This window comes from Bemisia tabaci, chromosome 1 (assembly GCF_918797505.1).
Source record: "Bemisia tabaci chromosome 1, PGI_BMITA_v3".
In the NCBI taxonomy this organism is placed as follows: domain Eukaryota; kingdom Metazoa; phylum Arthropoda; class Insecta; order Hemiptera; family Aleyrodidae; genus Bemisia; species Bemisia tabaci.
In genome coordinates this window covers 38,106,218-38,129,379 of record NC_092793.1, presented here as the reverse complement: position 1 = coordinate 38,129,379, position 23,162 = coordinate 38,106,218, and the positions used below count along the sequence as shown (strand labels likewise).

At 39.1% G+C, this 23,162-nt stretch overlaps 1 protein-coding gene across 3 annotated transcripts in view; it reads right to left on the bottom strand.

Annotated features, from left to right (window-relative positions):
- LOC109042783 (GTP-binding protein Di-Ras2) overlaps window positions 1-23,162 on the bottom strand; it is a 504,879-nt gene that overhangs the window by 103,848 nt on the left and 377,869 nt on the right. For all 3 annotated transcript variants that reach the window (XM_072300625.1, XM_072300626.1, XM_072300629.1), the window contains one exon: window positions 14,847-14,900. The gene's annotated coding sequence lies outside the window, so the exon portion shown is untranslated. The remainder of the gene's footprint in view (window positions 1-14,846; window positions 14,901-23,162) is intronic.

Below are 23,162 nucleotides of genomic sequence, written 5' to 3'. Positions count from 1 at the left end.
CTTGACACTGGCTCGCTCTGGAGGCGTAGAGAGCGTGAATATTTAGGAGGCGCCTAAAAGGCAAGGTCTCCACCAATCCGCGAATTTTAGGAGCCACGGATAGCTCACGTGGTTGAATGATGACAAGACAACAATTGATTGATTAAATGAAGGATTGATTGATTTAATAATCATAGACAGAATACACGAATCAAATTTCAGAACAACGAAACCGAAAAACACAACTAAATCTTCTTCAAAATCTTCCAAACTTCCATAAACTCTCCAAAACAACCGAAACTCAAAAATAGACAAAAACTACAGCTAGCACACCAGGACTTGGCGGGGGCAACGGTCGGACGACTCTAATGTGTTGATCCTCTATGCCGGGGGTCTCGCGGAGGCTGCTGACGAATTTTCACTCAAAACGTTGACGGAAGGGTTGAACCGCACTCAGTGACTTGGCGGGGGCAACGGTCGGACGACTCTAATGTGCTGATCCTCTATTCCAGAGGTCTACGGAGGTTGATTCGACACCGCCGAAAAACACTTTGAGGACTCAGGGATGGAATTTTACGTGCACCTGGACATTACACGGAATCGCGACATTTCCCATCCCGGCGAACATGAGCGACTCACTTTAGAAATTTTCCTGAAAACGCACGTCACCGTGCACCGCCGCTTCCTACGTCCCGCGCGTCCTGCCCCTTTACGCCAATAGCATCTCACGAAAAGTGCTGATCAATCTAGGGCTGGCCGCGGTTCACACGGGAACATAGAGTACAATAGAGTCGCAAAGTACTGGAGCGGCGATGAAGCCAATCCATGAACAGGCGTTTCCGAGCCGCGTGTGCTCCGAAAATAGTGAACCATTTGTGAACCCAACGGCATTTTGTAACACGGCGGCTTATGGAGAAATCAAGAACTGCTTGTGGTTTTTAGGTATTTTATAATTCAATCAGCATTAATTTTTGAAAATTTTGCTATTTAAAGGTAGTCAAAGCCATAATGAATCCATTGATGTATATTACTCCTGGATAATATTCATATTGGGATTTAATTTCTGACTTATACCAAGTGTGAACCAACCGGCATTTCTTATCACGGCGGCTTACGGGAAAAGCAACGACTGCCCATGTTTTTTCGACATTTTTTAATTTCATCGATATTAATTTGTGCAAATTTTGCTACAGTTAGATAGTCAAAGTCATAATGAATCCATTGATGCATATTACTCCTGGATAAAATTCATATAGGAATTTAATTTCTGACTTATACCTAGAGTACCTGTATAGGGAGAGTAGCGACAGATCGGTTCATGGAGGGCTTAGGGCCCAAAAGTGCAGCCACCCTTCTGAGCAACTTCTAACACACAAAAGAGCCTCGCCAAGTTTCGCCCCTTTTTTTTATACCCGAGTTGGTCAACCGGACAATGCTCAAATGAAAGCCTATGGTAAGGCAAACTTCCATGCAAAGTTTCAACTTGAAGTGACCCCTGGTTTAGGCTGTACAGCGTTGCCAATTTTCCAGTTTCATGTGCTAAAATCAAGGATATTGGACTATTAGTCCGGTGCATAAGTAGACTAGTACACCCAAGTTGGTCAACGGGACAGGGCTCAAACGAAAGCTCATGGTAAGGCAAACTTCAAGGAAAAGTTTCAACTTGAAGTGAAACCTCGTTTAGGCTGTACAGCGTTGCCAATTTTCCATTTTTATGCGCTAAACTCACGAAATACTGAATCGTCATGGTTCAACAGACTATTATACCCGAGTTGGTCAACGAGACAAGGCTCAAACGAAAGCTCATGGTAAGGCAAACTTCCGGGAAACGTTTCAACTTGAAGTGAAACCTCGTTTAGGCTGTACAGCGTCACCAATTTTTCATTTTTATGCGCTGTACTCACGAAATACTGAAGCATCATGGTTCAACAGACTATTATACCCGAGTTGGTCAACGAGACAAGGCTCAAACGAAAGCTCATGGTAAGGCAAGCTCCTGGGAAAAGTTTCAACTTGAAGTGAAACCTCGTTTAGGCTGTACAGCGTTGCCAATTTTCCATTTTTATGCGCTAAACTCACGAAATACTGAATCGTCATGGTTCAACAGACTATTATACCCGAGTTGGTCAACGAGACAAGGCTCAAACGAAAGCTCATGGTAAGGCAAACTTCCGGGAAACGTTTCAACTTGAAGTGAAACCTCGTTTAGGCTGTACAGCGTCACCAATTTTTCATTTTTATGCGCTGTACTCACGAAATACTGAAGCATCATGGTTCAACAGACTATTATACCCGAGTTGGTCAACGAGACAAGGCTCAAACGAAAGCTCATGGTAAGGCAAGCTCCTGGGAAAAGTTTCAACTTGAAGTGAAACCTCGTTTAGGCTGTACAGCGTTGCCAATTTTCCATTTTTATGCGCTAAACTCACGAAATACTGAATCGTCATGGTTCAACAGACTATTATACCCGAGTTGGTCAACGAGACAAGGCTCAAACGAAAGCTCATGGTAAGGCAAACTTCCGGGAAACGTTTCAACTTGAAGTGAAACCTCGTTTAGGCTGTACAGCGTCACCAATTTTTCATTTTTATGCGCTGTACTCACGAAATACTGAAGCATCATGGTTCAACAGACTATTATACCCGAGTTGGTCAACGAGACAAGGCTCAAACGAAAGCTCATGGTAAGGCAAGCTCCTGGGAAAAGTTTCAACTTGAAGTGAAACCTCGTTTAGGCTGTACAGCGTTGCCAATTTTCCATTTTTATGCGCTAAACTCACGAAATACTGAATCGTCATGGTTCAACAGACTATTATACCCGAGTTGGTCAACGAGACAAGGCTCAAACGAAAGCTCATGGTAAGGCAAACTTCCGGGAAACGTTTCAACTTGAAGTGAAACCTCGTTTAGGCTGTACAGCGTCACCAATTTTTCATTTTTATGCGCTGTACTCACGAAATACTGAAGCATCATGGTTCAACAGACTATTATACCCGAGTTGGTCAACGAGACAAGGCTCAAACGAAAGCTCATGGTAAGGCAAGCTCCTGGGAAAAGTTTCAACTTGAAGTGAAACCTCGTTTAGGCTGTACAGCGTTGCCAATTTTCCATTTTTATGCGCTAAACTCACGAAATACTGAATCGTCATGGTTCAACAGACTATTATACCCGAGTTGGTCAACGAGACAAGGCTCAAACGAAAGCTCATGGTAAGGCAAACTTCCGGGAAACGTTTCAACTTGAAGTGAAACCTCGTTTAGGCTGTACAGCGTCACCAATTTTTCATTTTTATGCGCTGTACTCACGAAATACTGAAGCATCATGGTTCAACAGACTATTATACCCGAGTTGGTCAACGAGACAAGGCTCAAACGAAAGCTCATGGTAAGGCAAGCTCCTGGGAAAAGTTTCAACTTGAAGTGAAACCTCGTTTAGGCTGTACAGCGTTGCCAATTTTCCATTTTTAAGTGCCAAAATGAAGGAATTCGGGACTAATAGTCCAATGCATCATAATTAAACAGACTAGTGCATCGGTCTACGAGCTGAATACTACCCTGAGATCGAATAGAAGCGCAACTAAAGGCCATCGTGAACTTTTCGAAGCAGTGTTGCCAATTTATTATTAATTTTTTTAACATAAAATTAGGGTTTTTCCGAGATTTTTGGCGGAAAACGTACCTTCATGGGCTATAACTTTGATGAGTATGGGCTAAACATTACGACTCGATAGTAAATGAACGCTACAGACGGAGAAAGTTGAATTCCGAACGCAATGTTGCCTAATATATTTTAATTTCTTACGAAAATTAAAGATTTTCTCACGTGAATGCTTCGATAACGTAATTTCCAAGGCATTCATGTCATTCTGATGACTGAATATCACCATGGCATAGTACATGATTTCCGATCAGAGTGGAAAAGTGGAAAGTTCAGAGTAATGTTGCCAAATTGTGTACATTTATTTTACGACGAGACGCCTCCCAAAAAGAGAAAACCACTAAAATCACGTTTTGCTTCTCAAAAATATCTTCAAATTGGAGCTGAAAAACTCATCATTTTATCGTAAAAATGCCTTAAAATGGTAATATAGACTTAAAATTCGTCTTCTCTTTTAAAAATCAATCCGATAGTATTGTATGGTAATAGTTTGCCTACCTTGTATGGTGAAGGAACCTGAAAGCACGATTATTCGCACGAAAAGCTAAAAAATATCGGCGTCTCGTCGTAAAATAAATGTACACAATTTGGCAACGTTACTCTGAACTCTCCATTTTTCCACTTTTCCACTTTTCCACTCTGATCGGAAATCATGTACTATGCCATGGTGATATTCAGTCATCAGAATGACATGAATGCCTTGGAAATTACGTTATCGAAGCATTCACGTGAGAAAATCTTTAATTTTCGTAAGAAATTAAAATATATTAGGCAACATTGCGTTCGGAATTCAACTTTCTCCGTCTGTAGCGTTCATTTACTATCGAGTCGTAATGTTTAGCCCATACTCATCAAAGTTATAGCCCATGAAGGTACGTTTTCCGCCAAAAATCTCGGAAAAAACCCTAATTTTATGTTAAAAAAATTAATAATAAATTGGCAACACTGCTTCGAAAAGTTCACGATGGCCTTTAGTTGCGCTTCTATTCGATCTCAGGGTAGTATTCAGCTCGTAGACCGATGCACTAGTCTGTTTAATTATGATGCATTGGACTATTAGTCCCGAATTCCTTCATTTTGGCACTTAAAAATGGAAAATTGGCAACGCTGTACAGCCTAAACGAGGTTTCACTTCAAGTTGAAACTTTTCCCAGGAGTTTGCCTTACCATGAGCTTTCGTTTGAGCTTTGTTTCGTTGACCAACTCGGGTATACTAGTCTGTTGAACGATGATGATTCAGTATTTCGTGAGTTTAGCGCATAAAAATGGAAAATTGGCAACGCTGTACAGCCTAAACGAGGTTTCACTTCAAGTTGAAACTTTTCCTGGAAGTTTGCCTTACCATGAGCTTTCGTTTGAGCCTTGTCTCGTTGACCAACTCGGGTATAATAGTCTGTTGAACCATGATGATTCAGTATTTCGTGAGTTTAGCGCATAAAAATGGAAAATTGGCAACGCTGTACAGCCTAAACGGGGTTTCACTTCAAGTTGCAACTTTTCCTGGAAGTTTGCTTTACCATGAGCTTTTGTTTGAGCCTTGTCTCGTTGACCAACTCGGGTATAATAGTCTGTTGAACCATGATGATTCAGTATTTCGTGAGTACAGCGCATAAAAATGAAAAATTGGCGACGCTGTACAGCCTAAACGAGGTTTCACTTCAAGTTGAAACGTTTCCCGGAAGTTTGCCTTACCATGAGCTTTCGTTTGAGCCTTGTCTCGTTGACCAACTCGGGTATAATAGTCTGTTGAACCATGATGATTCAGTATTTCGTGAGTACAGCGCATAAAAATGAAAAATTGGCGACGCTGTACAGCCTAAACGAGGTTTCACTTCAAGTTGAAACGTTTCCCGGAAGTTTGCCTTACCATGAGCTTTCGTTTGAGCCTTGTCTCGTTGACCAACTCGGGTATAATAGTCTGTTGAACCATGATGATTCAGTATTTCGTGAGTACGGCGCATAAAAATGAAAAATTGGCGACGCTGTACAGCCTAAACGAGGTTTCACTTCAAGTTGCAACTTTTCCCAGAAGTTTGCCTTACCATGAGCTTTCGTTTGAGCCCTGTCCAGTTGACCAACTTGGGTGTACTAGTCTACTTATGCACCGGACTAATAGTCCAATATCCTTGATTTTAGCACATGAAATTGGAAAATCGGCAACGCTGTACAGCCTAAACCAGGGGTCACTTCAAGTTGAAACTTTGCATGGAAGTTTGCCTTACCATAGGCTTTCATTTGAGCACTGTCCAGTTGACCAACTCGGGTATAAAAAAAGGGGCGAAAAAACACCACTTTTTGGCGAGGCTCTTTCACTGCCAGCCTACGGATTTCAATTCTAACCAAGATGGCTAAGAATGTACATAAATGAGCGTTCTTTCGCAAAAATAAGTAAATTTATGCAAAAAGTAAACCAAATACATGCTTTCTAAACGACGGTTCGTAACAATTGTATTTGTAAATCGCTCTGGACATTGGAAATTCATAGGTTGGCTGCTCTTTTGGGCCCTAACTTTATTCGCGGAGGCATCGGTGAAGGCCTGATGGACTTTCGGAGTTTCAGATCTGTCGCTACTCTCCCTATACAGGTACTCTACTTATACCAAGTGTGAACCAACCGGCATTTTTTTACACGGTGGCTTATGGAGAAATCAACGACTGCTTGTGTTTTTTCGACTTTTTTTAATTCCATCGGTATTAATTTGTGCAAATTTTGCTTGAAATAGATATTCAAATCCATAATGAATCCATTAATGTATGTTACTCCGAGATAATATTCATATATGGACTCAATTTCAGACTTATTACCGGCCTACTTATTTTAGCTGGTTCAGTGTGTGTCTAGCCGACGAACGGAGCCGAGTCGGGACTGTCGGGAGTGGGGAGCGCTGAGCGCGAGTCTCTGCGTATGCGTCATCGCTAGTCGCCGCACACTAGTCTCCGGAGAACTGGACAAAACAGCCTCGAAAAGTGACTTCATCGGCGATCCAGTACTTTGCGACTCTATTGTACTCTATGCACGGGAAACAAGAGCAAAATCTAACCTATGACGTCACAATATTTCCTCCTCGCTGAGCCGCTGTCCGGCGTGCGATCCGCGCTATTCTCCCAGTACAAGGAGAACATGAATAATTTTTAAGTTTAGGGCTCAATTTTCGTTTCAAAAAAGTTGTTGTGAACAAAAAAATTTACAATTTAAAATTCCATGTATTTAGAAAACATCAGCGTGCATATAGGTACCAAAGACATAAAGACGGAGTGCTCGTATCTAAAAGCACGGGGAAAAAGTGAAGCCTGGTTTGGCGCTGGGTGCTTGTGTGAGTGTGTAAATGAGCGCGGGAATCCATGGCGGCAAACGGAAATTTGATTTGAACTTGTCCTCTTAATTTTTCCATATTTCTTCTTCGAAACGTATTTTAAATGCCTAAAACGAATATATTAAGAAAGTTGGGACTGCGTCCTATTGTATTACACCTACTCTTGCTTGGTAATAGGCAGTAATCTCAGATAAAGTTAGTTTTTCTTCTGCTCATGGTGGTTCTGCAGGTTCAAACAGGTTCAAACAGTTCTAGATGACCGTTACTCCCAAATGAAATTAATCGGTCGACGACGGACCAAAGCTAACCTAAAGTTAAAGAAATATGAGTGGGTAAGTGAATTTGGGCAAAAATCAACCTAGAATACTTTGTTTCCGCAATTATTTTATTCAGTTCCCGCCCTACATTTGAATTCAAACTTGTCCCGATTTCGCCGCCAATCCTCTAGCCAATAGTAGAGGTGGTTGAAAAGAAGCTTCATTTTTTGCTTTTAGCCCTCCGTCTTTATGTCTTTGGCATATACACATGGCAATAAAACACGAAATTTCTCTCAATATAGGACTAAACTTTAATCCTTATCTAAATTATAATAGCACTCTAAAATGGACGAACGATCAGTGCATTATTTCATGAGCATACAATTGACATCAAATGACATCGATACGGAAACAATAATTTTTTCAGCTTTGTACTGCTGAGTGTATAACTGGTTCAGTGCCAGTGTAATGCTAGCATTACACTAATGAGTGTATAACTGTGTGATGAGTGTTTATACCAGTCACGGCCCAGGCATAGGGCATTCTAGTAAGTACCCAATATATCAAAAATAGTTAATTACCAACCATTTAATTAAAAACCCAAGAATTGGGGGAAACCCAGAAATTCTTAAACCATAGATAAAAATTATAACTTTTGTAGATAAATTTAAAGACCTAAATTTAAATTGATTAACAATTGATTTGATGGCGCCGTACTCTTCAATGTGCGATTCCCGTTTTCTCTGGGCCCCAGCCTGCCTCGGATGAATGGTTTTTGTCTCGTTATTCTTCTCACTTGTGAAGGTATTTATGATTTACCTCTAGAGATTTCACTTTTCTTTTAATATTTATATTTGATAAGTTAGAAGCGGTTAAAAGTTGCGCTCTCTTTTTCACAGCCTCGTATCACTATACTTGGGCATACCCGAGAAATCTATCTCGGCAATGGCTGCAATGGCACCGTTAACAAACATGAACACGGAGAAAGTCTTACCGTGGATCAAGGGCGTAAGGCGCCCCCGCCCTCTCTCCTCGGCCCTGGCGCCACCCCCGCGGGGCCGTCTTTTTGAGGACGGCAGCGTACAATGGGAAAAACAGCCAATCTAGCGCCGAAAAAGTCTTGACGCTCGGAAAATGAATGTACATCTCCAATCTCTTCGGCATCTTCAAGTAGGGTAAAAATACTATGTTTTAGCCAAAAATCGAAATGTGTTGTTCGAGCTCTTCGAAAAATATATCGACTTTTAGGTTTTTTTCTATAAAAAATCACGAAATCGAGGAGATTTCCATTTTTCCAGGAACAAATCTTATCGCAAACTAAAATTCAATTTTACTGTTAAAAAGCTCTTGCTTTCAGCTTTCTAACGGTCTATAGGTTTTGTAATTAGGAGCAACTGGCCGCCTATAAACTGAATTTTACTGCAATCATTTCAAGGAATTTTCCGTCAACTCGGACGGCCGGTTCCCTTGCATTTATCTCGGCTGTTTTTGAAGTTAAGAAGGAAAACATGCACACCGTAAGAAAGACTACACTCTCAGCTTTCTATTGGTATGATAACTTTTGAATTTTGAGCAACTCAACGCCGGCACATAGGAATTTTTCGAAACTATGTCCAAAAACGAAGAACAACGGGTGGCTCCAGTCAAAGTCAATTTCTCGCCGCCCAAATGCACCAAAATGAAAAACCAACATGTCGTTAGAAAGCTAAAATCGTCAGCTTTCGAATGGTACCTTGGTTTGGCGAGGCTCTTTGGAAAAGCTATGATAAATGACCAAATTTGGCAACCATGAATTTTCACTGAGACAGGTGTGATTCATAATGTGTCATATGAGACACAGGTCTCTCAGGTAATGTTCAGAGTGACCAAACTCTCCCCAAAAATGACGGGGGGAAAATTAAGAGATGCCTTCCTGGAAAAAAGAGTAGCCAAAATACAAGGTTTCATCTCCGACTTAGATTCGTATTTTTTAATCAAGATTTGTTAACACTACAAAAAACCAAGGTACCATTCGAAAGCTGACGATTTTAGCTTTCTAACGACATGTTGGTTTTTCATTTTGGTGCATTTGGGCGGCGAGAAATTGACTTTGACTGGAGCCACCCGTTGTTCTTCGTTTTTGGACATAGTTTCGAAAAATTCCTATGTGCCGGCGTTGAGTTGCTCAAAATTCAAAAGTTATCATACCAATAGAAAGCTGAGAGTGTAGTCTTTCTTACGGTGTGCATGTTTTCTTTCTTAACTTCAAAAACAGCCGAGATAAATGCAAGGGAACCGGCCGTCCGAGTTGACGGAAAATTCCTTGAAATGATTGCAGTAAAATTCAGTTTATAGGCGGCCAGTTGCTCCTAATTACAAAACCTATAGACCGTTAGAAAGCTGAAAGCAAGAGCTTTTTAACAGTAAAATTGAATTTTAGTTTGCGATAAGATTTGTTCCTGGAAAAATGGAAATCTCTTCGATTTCGTGATTTTTTATAGAAAAAAACCTAAAAGTCGATATATTTTTCGAAGAGCTCGAACAACACATTTCGATTTTTGGCTAAAAACATAGTATTTTTACCCTACTTGAAGATGCCGAAGAGATTGGAGATGTACTTTCACTTTTCATATAACTTTCCCTCAATGGAGCCGTGCGGAGTGTTCACTTTCCCATTGGTTTTTCACACTTAGTTGGTCTTAAATATCTACCTAAGCATCAAAGAAAGCATGATGCGCCGATTTTTCGTAAATTTCAGATCTATCGCGAGATACAGGCCTTCAAAGTCCGACTTGGCGTACGTTTTGAGGTCCCCCTTCATTCGTACCTCAAAAAATTAGTATTGCGAATGCTGGCAGAAAAAGGAAACTCATATGTAATGAAAGTTCTTTATGTGAGCTTTCCAACGGTATATTGGTTTTTCCGGGGAAACGATTCTATCGCGAGATACAGGCCTTCAAAGTTCGACTTGGCGTACTTTTTGAGGTCCCCCGTCATTCGCAACTGAAAAAATCAGTACTGCGCACGCACATAAGAAAATGAAAATTACATGTAATGAAAGCCCTTTGTGTGAGCTTTCCAACGGTATATTGGTTTTTCCGGAGAAACAATTTTGTCGCGAGATACATGCCTACAATGTTCACTGTAGCGGGGTTTGTAGGTACCCTGAGCGGCTTGTTTCTTCGCCCATCGTGATAGGTCATATAGGTAGGTCCACGTTCCAGGTCATATTAAATAATACATGAAACAGGGCACTAAATAGACAATTTTTCGATCTCGTTTATCGATGCCCTGCCTCGGAGAAATCGATGGTGTCAAACACTCAACGTGCGTGAATGAAAACACTCAGAACGCATAAAGGGTGCCGTCCATGCAGTGGCGAGCAGGGAGAGAAAGATGCAGATACGCAGAGAGAGATGCAGATGTAGAGATGAACCTGACACATACTACCAACTGTATAATACCAAATTTTAAACGAATATTAAACATACAACTTCAATAGAATCTTAGAGACAACGGATCCATTTTTATGTATCATGTCTCCCTTATGACACAATCCCTGAGATTGCGACTTTTTTCTTGCACCCTTTATGCGTTCTGAGTGTTTTCATTCACGCACGTTGAGTGTTTGACACCATCGATTTCTCCGAGGCAGGGCATCGATAAACGAGATCGAAAAATTGTCTATTTAGTGCCCTGTTTCATGTATTATTTAATATGACCTGGGACGTGGACCTATATGACCTATCACGATGGGCGAAGAAACAAGCCGCTCAGGGTACCTAAAAGCCCCGCTACAGTGAACATTGTATAGGCATGTGTCTCGCGACAAAATTGTTTCTCCGGAAAAACCAATATACCGTTGGAAAGCTCACACAAAGGGCTTCCATTACATGTAATTTTCATTTTCTTATGTGCGTGCGCAGTACTGATTTTTTCAGGTGCGAATGACGGGAGACCTCAAAAAGTTCGCCAAGTCGGACTTTGAAGGCCTGTATCTCGCGATAGAATCGTTTCCCCGGAAAAACCAATATACCGTTGGAAAGCTCACATTAAGGGCTTTAATTACGCGTGTTTTTTTATTTTCCTACGTGCTGTCCCAATACCGAATTTTTTAGGTTAACCGTATTTTTGCACCTTGAAAAAATCGAAAAATTGTCGATTTTTGGGTAAATTTGGCAACAATGGATGAAACTATATACGAAATGATAGCTCTTTTTATGTTCTATCAACTGAAACAAACCGCACCTTCGTATCTTTAATTGCTCAAAAGTTATGGGGTTTAACATGTTTCGACTTTAAAAAATGGCAACGTCGCACTCGGGGGGCTGGGGACTAAACCAACCCCGGATTTGGAGGCCGGAAGTGCCCCTCTATCACTGGTATGAATTAGCTCGCTGTCCACTAGGCTATGACTACGTCATGCAACTAATAGGAAATAGTTGTAGTATAAAAGTGCGTTGGGGAGTTGCGCGCGCAGCGCTCTGCTCACGCACTCTCCTTACGCTACTCAGCGATTCAACGCTAGGCTGCTAGGCAAAACGACAGTTACAATCAATTTGAGCACATGTTTAGACTAAGTTTTGATCAAATATCTCTGAAAGGCTGGGAAAGGCTGGTTTTAACCAAGAATTTTTGTGATCTTGATAGTATAACGAGTAACTGGATATAAATATCTCCTTGGATATCCTTGGATATTGTAAGATGCATCTTTAGAAGTTAGAACTTCTGACTATTTCAGAGGCTAACTTTCAAAAATTGCTGTAAGTCATAGAAGTATGTAAAAAAGAAAAAATTGGTATCCTCACGTTTAGGTGAACAAGCCATTGTTGAAAAAAAATCAAAAAGTCACTACATGATACACTTAGACGAACACAGGGGGCTACTGAATGTAACCACTCCGAGGCGATCCTCAACCAGCTCCGCGCTTACTGGTGCGTTTCGTATTATTATCGTAGAGGATAAGATCGATCTTATGAGGTAGAACATGACTGATTCTTGACCAGTAGATCCTAAGGAACACATACATACCAATTTTGGCCATTTTCATTGATGCTGATTTTCCGACTTTTTCGGCGCTAGATCGGCTGATTTTCCCACTGTGCAGCGCATTGTTACTTAGGGATGTGCTAGCTAGCATAATGCTAATGCGCACATAATTAGTGAAGTGTCAAGATAATACTCCTGAGTGTAGAATTAGTATAATGCCAGTGTAATGCTAGCATTACACTCGTGAGTGTATAGCTAGTATAATGCTAGCTATATACTCGTGAGTGTATAGCTAGTATAATGCTAGCTATATACTCGAGAGTGTATAACTAGTGCAATGCTAGCATAATGCAATTCTGTGTGCAAATCACATTATGCTAATGATGCTATATAGCATCATCGTGTGGTCTTATCATGAAATGCATTGTTCTTGTCCTCTCTAACACGAAGTGTTTATCATTCACAACCCCACAAACATGACACGCAACGCAGACCAGCATCCTGTTCACTGAACCCTAGTAGCGGAACAAATTTTTGTTTTTCTAAAAAAAGTATAAAAAAAAAACATCTGTTATCTAAATTATCGTTCTATATAAAAAACGTGTAACGCTCATGTAAAAAAAAATCAAAGTTCAGACCTGACCGTAATACCTATATGAAAAATGATAAAAGCTAGATAAGGGACTTTTTTTTAAACACAAATGTTTTATTTTTTTATACAACGCATGCATACGAAAGTGTTAAAAGTGAACATTCTTATGTAACTATTGTATAAGAAAATAGGTCATCATTTTCGTGAGCTTTTCGCGAATTAGAAAATTTTTTAGTAAGTTTGCGAAAAGCTCACGAAAATTATGACATTTTTTTATATAATGGTTACATAAAAATGTTCACTTTTAACACTCGTATGCATGAATTATATAAAAAAAATGAACTTTCGTACATAATATTTATCTTTTCCTTCTATGGTTCTGCTACTAGGGAGGGCGCGATTCCGCTGTGCATTCGCTAGCCGAATGTCTACGGCGAATTGGACGCAACACTGCTCCGAGAACAGTGTTGTGTGCTATTCGTACAGGGAGGTCCGCTGGTCGACTCATTCGCAAGCCGAAATTCGCCTACGAACGCCAAGCTATATCGCGCCTTCAGCCACCGGACCTCAATGCAAATGGAGATGTTGTATGTGTGAGAAATTTGCAATTTGACTACCTGCTGATTTTTAGGTAAAAGTTCGCGAGAAACACGATGGTGCCACTGGTTTTCGCTGAAATTAACTCCCGAGCTCAAAAAAAGCTCTCAAGTTGAGGCCAAAATGGAGGGGATATCCCACGCTATCCTGAAAGTCCACCTCTACATCAAGACGAACTCTCTATGCAAAGATAGGGAGCAAATACATTTACAGGGCTACCACTTTATTTGGGGACTCCACAACTGAAAACACGGCAACCCTGCTAATGTATTTACTCCCTATCTTTGCATGGAGAGTTTGTCTTGCTGCAGAGGTGGGCTCTCGGGATAGCGTGGGATATCCCCTCCATTTTGGCCTCAACTTGCTTTTTTTGAGCTTGGGAGTTAATTTCAGAGAAAACTAGTGGCACCATCGTGTTTCTCGCGAACTTTTACATAAGAATCACTACCCTAGTAGCAGATTTATCTAAAAAAAGAAAATGTAAGGAAAGTTTACTACTCAAATAACGGTTATATAACGGTTAAGTAACGGGATGTTCAAAGGAAACCGCTGTCGTATAACCGTAATTAATCAAATCATTTTATAAATTGCGCGAATAACCTTTATAATTAGTTTATATGAAAGATATTTGTAAAAATGTTTTATATAACCGTTATACTTCAGTTACATATTTTTTATATAAATACGCTCTTTATAAATATTTTATATAACCGTTATACTTTGATTATACATTTTTCATATAAATAGGCACTTTATTTAACGGTTATTCTTCGTTTATATACTGTGAATTTAGCTCTGCTACTAGGGTAGTCAAATCGCAAATTCCTCACACATGCAACATCTCCATTGCGGTGGAATTAGCAATATGTAAGTTTCTCTGTGTGAAAGCTCTCCCCGCTAGAAGTGGTTCACCAACTGCCCACCGGCAGCGCCGCGGACAGCCGCACATAAAATTCTCCTCTGCACTAAATCGCTGCTTCGACGTCAGGTCAGAGTAGCGATAAAATGAATGGAACCGTGGTGACTAATTCCTCAAGGCAATTTTCACCACGAACGTCCAATGTAAATAAGCAACAGTAGTTACATTTTGACAGAGGCAAAACATGTATTTTAGAGACCCTGCACTGGCAATATAAACAATGAAATTGAGTCAGGCAAATTTTTGTGGGCAAAAAATCAATTCATAACTATTGTTCAAGATTTGAGTTCAACTCTCGACGATATTCTCCACCGCAGAACTTAAAAAGGTAGTAACAATTGGTATCGTATTTTTAACCTGTGCACGCCGGGAACAAAGTTCATTCCCGGTTATTATTGCGGAGCCATGAGTAAGATTACCCAACACTTTCTTCTAATCTTTGCTCAAACGCCGAACCGTAAATAAAATCGTCAATTAATATATCTTCAGAAAAGTGTAAGAAGTAAGATTTAATCGAAACGGGTTTAAAGGTTGATTCGGTAACTGAAATGATGCCGAACTTACCGAGTACAATAAATTAGAAACGTCTGCGTTCGACTTTTTGTGTCGAAGTCCACCCTGAAACAAATCAAAATCAATACATTAAAAAATTCAGTGACAGAAAACTGAATATTTCAATTAGGTCCATTAGAGTGACAAACAATCACTGCCTGTAACTAATGGACTATTATCATATTAATACCTAGCCAGAGCCCTGCTAAAAATGACCATGTTGGTAATATGTTGAGACCATGTTGTTACCAACAGGGTCTAAAACGCCCATGTTGGTATCAAGATGATGTCAACATGTTATCAACGTGATATCAACTTGGGGTAAAAGACCAACATGATACCAAGTATGGCAAGTCCCAATAAGATATAAACATGATTTTAAAAAAAATGTCTTTAAGAACATTGCACAAATATGGTAACATTATGATATCAATTTGGACTTTCTTACCATCATGATAAAGAGTTGATTTTAAGTTTGGTATCTGTTGGTCCCATCATGGGAGCATACAGATAGCATTGCACTGAAAAAAAAAGTTCGGTGATTTTTACCGAATCCTTCGGTATACGGTTGTTCTCTGGCACAAACCGAAGTATTGGGTTTTTTGAACCAAACGGCATTACGGCGTTTGGAACACACGACCAACCGAGTTCGGTAAGGTTTTACCGAACTTTTAAGATCACGGAAACCGATCATTCGGTTATTCGCGCCGAACTTTCAGTATATATTCGGAGAAAGTCGGAAACGTTCGGTTGGCGTGTTATTATTGTACGTGTTGATCCATAGATATGTTTAAAGACGATTTTCTTATCCTTGCCTTTGTGGCCTTATTAATTTTTGAAATCCATCTTGATATTTTTTCTGTGAGTAAATTTTCCTTTAGACTCTCTTTTATCTATTTTACTTTCGAAACTCATTTGTGCATTGAATAAAATTTCATTTATATCTGCGGCTTAAAGTCAAAAGAATGTTGCTCGATTAAGATGAGACCAGGAAGTAATTATTCAAATTATTAAATAATATTACGAATTTATATTATTAATATGATAAATCATAGTATATAGTAAGTATAATATATTATATAATAAATATAATGTATAATATAATAAATATAATACATTATAAGAAATTATTAATAATATTATTCATTTTTCATTAATTTATATTATTTATTTATCTTATTTCGTTTTTAATATTTTCATTTTTATTAACTATTGATCCGTCCATATTTTATTTTATTTTTTTTTTCATGTGTTATCATGACATGTTGGTAACAACATGGTCTCAACAAGTTAACTACATGTTCATTTTCAGCAGGGATTGCAATTTTATCTCTATAAAATCGCGTACGATAAAATCGAAATTTTATCTCAATTTATCACAATTTTTCTCCCGATAATATTGCGATAAATCCGAAATCGCCGTCGATAAAATCACGATTTTATTGCATTTTAATGCGATGAAATCGGAATTTTTGCGATTTTTTATCTGATAAAATTGCAATAAATCGACGTCGATTAAATCGCGATATGTCACAGGCATTTAACAATTTTAGGCGAATAGCCATCTGCCTAGGCACATAGCAGTCATTAGGGTGCGGATTTTTTTCGTCATGTCGGAAAATCGACGAGGTCCGGGTGCCAATCGGTGCTATCTATGAAAATAATAGGCTGTATTAAATTTGAGCCAATTTGAAGCTTTTTCAGCTCATGCTCAAAGGGATCAAAACCAAGGGGCAAAAATACATTGGTTTAAATGGGCGGAAAAACGCGTGATCTTCGAAAATGCGTTTTCTAGATGTAAAATGCGCTTAAATGAAGAATCCAAAAACGGCTACGCCGTGACCCCCCTGTCCCCACTCATGGGTCAAAAGTGTGATTTTCTCGTTTCAAATGGGCCCCTAGAAGCCTCTCTGAGAGCTGGTCAGGTTTTCTTCATTTAAGCGCATTTTAGATCCAAAAAACGCATTTTCGCAGATCGCGCGTTTTTCCGCTCATTTAAACAAATGTAATTTTGCCCCTTAGTTTTGACCCCTTTGAGCATCAGCTAAAAAAGCTTCAAATTGGCTCAAATTTAATACAGCCTATTATTTTCATAGATAGCACCGATTGGCACTCGGACCTCGTCGATTTTCCGACATGACGAAAGCACCTTAAGCAATCATGCCTATTTGCCCAGGCAGATGACTATTTGCCTAGACAGTTTGCTGTTTGTCTAGGCAACTTACTGTTTGCCTAGGCAACTTACTGTTTGCCTCGGCAACTTGCTGTATATGCCTAGGCAAGCTAGAGCTGAACCAGAATTCAGGCAAAAAACAATCTAACTTTTCATCGTAATAAGATTTTTTTTCGTAACGATCTGGCTGCCAGATACGAAACACGACGATGCATTAAGTGTAGTCTGAGAATAGGTGACCAAAACACTCGACTGACAACACAGAGTTACACGCAAGGACTGCCAAAAATGTGCCAAAAATGTGTCTTATCATAGAACCATTGGTAGGAGTCCCTATCGTTGTTTGTACGGATCAGATCCCAAAATTGGTTTAAAAATGAGTAATGTCCCCGCTGAACTTTTGGGAAAGCTTCGAACTGAAGAAGATTTAGAAGCATTGCATTTGCAGTCAGACAAAGGTGCAGATAGCTGTAAAACTCATCCAGAAAAAAGGACAAGGGTTGAAGCAGAGATTGAAAATAAACCCCTCAAGAAAAAATCCACCTCAGAGCCACAAGAAAGCAAGACTCAATTGCGAAACGAAACAGTGCTCATGTTTCAAAAGCAATAGAGAGTGTAATAGCCGTTGACAATCCGTAGGCCGTAGCCTACTCTAAGAAATAAAGGTAAACTTGTCAACTAATGTTCCTTTATCTATCGATTGTTATTTGCCTGATATTCCGTAATGTTATTTGCCTAGGCAACTTGTTGTTCGCCTAGGCAGATGGCTGTTCGCCTAGGCAGATGGCTATTCGCCTAAAATTGTTGACTGCCTGCGACAGATACATTCTCCGATTAAATCGCAATTTATCGCGATCACTGCTATACTTGGTATTCCTATGTTTCGTCGGTTAGTCAGCCGTCGCAGTGTTCGAAGCTCACAGGCGCCAACGCGGCAAATGCGCCTAAGAAATCGGTCATGGCGCCTAAAAAATGAAAGCTCTGCGCCATTGTGGCCCCTAAAAATTAATCCCCCCCCCCCCCCAAGAAAAAAAATCGTAGTTTTTCTGTTGGGTGATATTTCGAAATTTCCTCCAAGTAACAGCCACTAGTTCTGTAACTAAAACATTTTGCTTCTAACTTGTCAGTGAATGCGCCGTGATACATGGGCAAAAAGTCAATTTGGCCCCTAAAAAATCTTTAATGGTCCCTAAAAATCGACCTTGATGCGCCACATGGCTCCTGAAACTCCAATGCGAGTTTCGAACACTGGCCGTCGACCACGGAGGCAGGGAAACCTAGGTCATCCGATGTTATTATTTAGCGTCTGGGATCGAAACAACTTCTGGATACAGGGATGATATGAGACGGCTTTTTCTGAAAGCCGGACTGTGAAAATGTAACCGGACAACGACTGATTGACCAAAAAAGGGATATAATTACGTCAGGAAAAATCTCGTCACAAGAATTACTTTTCATCAAAGATCAAGCGCGGAATGAATTAGGCTTGGAAAATGGCAGACGTAGAAACCCTAGTAAAAATGTTCCATGCGAAATTTGTATGGAAATCAGCCGCATGGAAAATTGAGACGGAAAAGTTTCCATGCGCATATGGCATGGAAACCAAATTCATGGAAATCAGCCGCATGGAAAATGTTAAGCAGGGTGGTTAGGATAAAGAGGCACCCCAAAGGATTATTTAAGGAAATAATTTTCGAAATCGTGAAAAATAAAATTAATTGAGCTCCTATTAAACGAGATGATCATCCTCGACGAAAGTTCCTCCCACCATGAAGAATTTCTGGGGGGGGGGGGGGGCACCTAATACTATTTTCATTGGAGATGTTGCATGTGTGAGGAATTTGCGATTTGACTGTTGATTCTTATGTAAAAGTTCGCGCGAAACACGATGGTGCCACTAGTTTTCTCTGAAATCAACTCCCAAGCTCAAAAAAACCTCGTAAATGCAGGGTCAAAGGGCGCCTAAGCGTCTAAAGACCAGGTGGAGGTTTTGTCCTGAAACTTTACCTTTAGACGGCAATTGAATTCTCTCTATATTTTGCCTATGGTATGTTTTTATGCCCCCCTTTTCTCGCGGACTCTCTTTTCACTTTCCTTGCCTCCTTTTTCCGTCCATTTCCCCCCTTCCTCCTTGCCCTCACTGATCAACCTTGTTTCATTTTCCTTTTTCTTTTCTCCCTTTTCCTTCTTTTCCATTTCCTTTCTTCCCTTGTTTTCCTTTCCTTTTTTCCCTCTCTTCTTCTTTCGTAGCGCCCCCTAAAGACTGGCGCCCTTGTGCGCCGCACGCTCTGCACACGCCCTTTGTCCGGGCCCCTAGTAGCCAAAATATTCTTTTTAATAATTATCGAAATAGCAATTTAAAATACATCCAAATAGCTATGAAATAGGGTATAAAATAGCTGAAATTAGATAGAAAATATCCTATCTAAATACCCTATGTAGTATCCTTTTTTTCAACTATAAATACCCTATTTTATAGCTTTCTCGATAGCTATAAAATGGGTATCTGAATAGCTATTTAATAGGTATATGGATACCTATTGAAAAGGTATTTAAAAGGTATTTCACTTTTGAAAATGAACCAAAATTGAGACCTTGAAAACCATAAGGTGGTAAGTGCATTGATACCTTGCCAAGATTGTGCAACTGTATACGATAAATGCAGCAAATCAAAACCATGTAGAGGTGAAACTCTTTTAGCAAAAATTCCCTGGGCTATGCTGATTTTTTTTTTGCATTAAGGTTTGCAATTCTATGTGATTTTGGTTTGCAAAAAATAAAGTTGCTCTATCATAGCAACGTTGCAATGTACCTACTTATCATCTTATGGTTCTTAAGGCTGCAACTAACAATAGTACGAAAATTCTTTAACATGTTTAAGAAAATATACAATAATTCTTGGGTTTCTTAAATGTTAAGGTTGAATGATGCAATTTATTCCACCCATTTAGTGTTTTAAATTATTCACTATCCTATAAAGTACATGACTTCCCTTAATTTAATTGTTCAAATAATGTCTTACTGCTACACAAAAGGGAGGAGGCGCACTTATTATAATACAGAAAAAGATTGTCCGCAATATTCTTAAATGATGCAAAGGTGCCGGATTTTGCACGGATATTTTCGGAAGATTAGATGCTAACTGGGAACTGGGTATGTACTCCTTGCAACAGGATGAAGGGCTTGAAAGAGGAAAAAAACCTAGTACATAGCTATAAAATACATATTTTCAAACATAAATTTTAAACCAAGATAAATGCGCATGGAATAGCTACGAAATAGCTATAAAATATGCTATCTGTATGATACCATATAAAATAACAAAATAAATAGCTATAAAATAGCCTTTCTGGCAGATACATATTCGATAATCCTATTTTGGCTACAAGGGCTACTTTAATTGATAGCAACAAATACAGGCATACCCTAGAAAAAAGAAAACAAACTATGATTAAGCGCATTGCACGTGCAAAACCTTTTAGCGAATTATCCGTCAACGATATAAAGTTTACTTAAAAAAAAAAACACCTTCAGATACTTGGTCTCCTGCTATTGTCATCCGTAAATGTAAGGAACCCCAATCATATATGCTCCAAGCTCCAAACAACAAAACATACAGACGTACGCGTTTCCATATTAAAACACATCCTAAGAATGTCTCTTTTAATTTCAATAATCAACAAAAAACTGTACAAAGTTTGTCACCAAGTAATTCAAATACAATAGAATCAGAAGCAAAAATTAGATTTCCTTTAGCGCCACATGAGAAAGAACAAATCATTTCAAATGTCAGTCCACAGACTATCAATTCAGATTCAGAATATGAAACGACTAAAGCTATATCAGACCTGAACCAACATTAAATACGCCCATCACAAGTAAACCATCAAGAGGGCGAGGTAGAGGTTTAAGCACTCCGAGCATTCCAAAAGTACCCACAAAAAGAATTATCAAACAGCCACAAAGATATTCTCCAACATAATAATTTTAATATCCTGTACGTATTATTGTTATTTTATAAATCACTGCTGTCTTGATGAAAAAACTAGATTATATTTAAAATAATTAGAAACTTGTAAGACTGCATGTTATTGTATACATATGTTATATATATATTTTTTTTCAAAAAAAAAAAAAAAAAAAAAAAAAAAAAAAAAAAAAAAAAAACTAAGGGAAGGATGTTAGTAGCATGTCAATATGGCAACAATGTGCGCCTAGCCGCCCAGGCTCAGTGGAAGCGGCCCCCTCAATACACTTATTCGGTCATGGCGTCCTCCTAACTCGTGTCGTTCTTCTTTTCATCGGTTACCACTAACATAACAGTCCCAAAAGTACTGCAGGTTTTTTTTTTGGACGAAAGGTAGCAGATATCAAAATGCGGTTTGTGTAGTCTTAAAGACAGAGCAATTACCGATAAAACAACACAAATCCAAGCTCTCTAAGTCAAAAAATGACCAAGTTACAGGGTTTTGAAAATGGCTTCCAGAGGGGACCCCTACGGAAATTTTAGCTTCTTTTCTGGAAAAAAAACAAAGATTTAAAGATTCAAGATCAATTGGTTTTATTGAATCAATTTTACACAATCTTACCAAGATTACTGGCATTTAATCCTCTTCACTTGACGACTGGACACTGGTTTCCTTCTCAAAATACCTTCCATCGCTTGCCACACAGCGCCGCAACCGTTCTTCCCACTTCTTCAAACATGTTTTTTCGAATTCTTCTTGCCTGATGTTCTTCAAGAAAGTTTCAACAGCTCTTTTTATCTCGTTGATGGAGTTCAATTTCCTGCCTCTTAAGCCCTTTTTCAGCGTAGGGAATAACCAAAAATCGCAGGGTGCAAGGTCCGGGCTGATATCATGTTGCCAACTTCATTCGATCGCGATGATTTCTCTGTAGAATTTTTGATTAATCAAATCTTTGTTTTTTCCAGAAAAAAAGCTAAAAATCCTGGAGGGGTCACCTCTACAAGTCATTTTCAAAACACTGTAACTTGGTCATTTTTTGACTTAGAGAGCTTGGATTTGTCTTGTTTTATCGGTAATTGGCCGGTCTTTAAGACTACACAAACCGCATTTTGATATCTGCTACCGTTCGTCCAAAAAAAAAAAAACGTGCAGTACTTTTGGGACAACCTATGTATTTTAACAAGATTTCATTAGGTACCTCATTTTAAAGGTATTAAACGTCCTCTTTCCAGCTTATTGGCACGAACTATTTTGATTCAGTACAAAGTTATAGTGATTGATAAACAAGCCATTGGATCAGGTATCAGCTCTTCCCGCGGGGCTGCTGAGGGTCCACGCAAACATGGCGGCCCTGACAGCCCGCTGTGCTGTGTCGGTTACATAACCGACACAGCACAGCGTGACCGACACTTTAAAGTGTGAAATAAAAGATGATAAGTACCTACACAAGATGAAAATTAGCATTTCCTTGAGTTATGAAGTGGAATTAACGCTGCCTTAAAAATTTTCTAAACTTCGGAGACCTCCTTTTAGTTTAATAGGTACCTAATATTAAATTGAGGATTTTGTGTATTGAGGAATTAGTGCTCCACACCTAAATATCACTAGGTAGTGTTCATAAAAATTAAAGTTTTCATTGTAAAAAAAACTGACGTATCAGTAAAGGTTCTGCCGAGAAGACTTCAGCGAACAATTTGATGACAGTTTTGAAACTTCCGGTTTCATCTGGCGTGATAAACACTGCACTTAATATACAACTGCAAAAATATGTTGCCAAATGTGGCGACATTTCTTTCTAATGACTTCTCTCCCTTAATAATAAACATTTCAGTTCAAACTGGCAATTTTCTTGAACAGAGTCTCCTTTCAGCAAATATTGCCAGAGAATCCATGATCAATACTGCTTTATTACCGCAAATTGTTCTACTTACTGCGTCAAAATCGTGGTTGGCGGCGCGTAACCGACTGGACATTTTCGGCCTTTCAGGTCTCATATTATTAAATATAATGATAGTTTATCATATTTTTTAACATGGACAAGTTTAAGGTCATCATTCCTATTATCCATTCTATCATTCCGTACCCTAACAGCAACATAGGTATCAAAATCTCCAAATTTGTTTCATTTTCTTTATGAAAAACGTACTAAGTAACATGTTTCCTTGCAATTCTGATTTTTTTTTTTTT